Here is a 526-nt window from a genome sequence, read left to right as displayed (position 1 = left end):
CGCTTCCCGGCGGCAGACATCGAAAGCTTCAGCGGCCCTTACACGATCAATAATACAGGACGGTCTCCCTAGACCGCCCAATAATATTGTGGTTCAACGAAAAAAAAAAAAAGAAAAGAAATATATGATGGGATACTGAATAATGGGATGCGAACCCTCAGCTTTGCGAAATGACGTCAAAGCTGCAACAGATGATGCATTTCAAAGACATGGACGAAAGTTGAGAAACAAAAGTGATGTAGCACATAGAAAACAGATCGTGGACATACACCACCTATATCTATATTTCGAATGCTTTTTTCGCAGTAGAAAGTCCTAGTACCCTATTTTTCAGTTGGTCAAAGTAGGTAAACTGATGGATGGGACATTAGTGTAGCAAAAAACATACGTAAAATTGGCATGGGAATACTTCAGGTGATGTACTGGGTGATTCACGAAGAAATGCAAATATTTCAATATGTTATTCTACAAGTAAGACTAAGGAGAACAGTTCCTATAAACATAGGTCCGCAAATGTTTAGACACA

Source organism: Schistocerca piceifrons, chromosome 11 (assembly GCF_021461385.2).
Source record: "Schistocerca piceifrons isolate TAMUIC-IGC-003096 chromosome 11, iqSchPice1.1, whole genome shotgun sequence".
Taxonomy (NCBI): Eukaryota; Metazoa; Arthropoda; class Insecta; order Orthoptera; family Acrididae; genus Schistocerca; species Schistocerca piceifrons.
Note: the sequence above shows the minus strand (reverse complement) of the source record.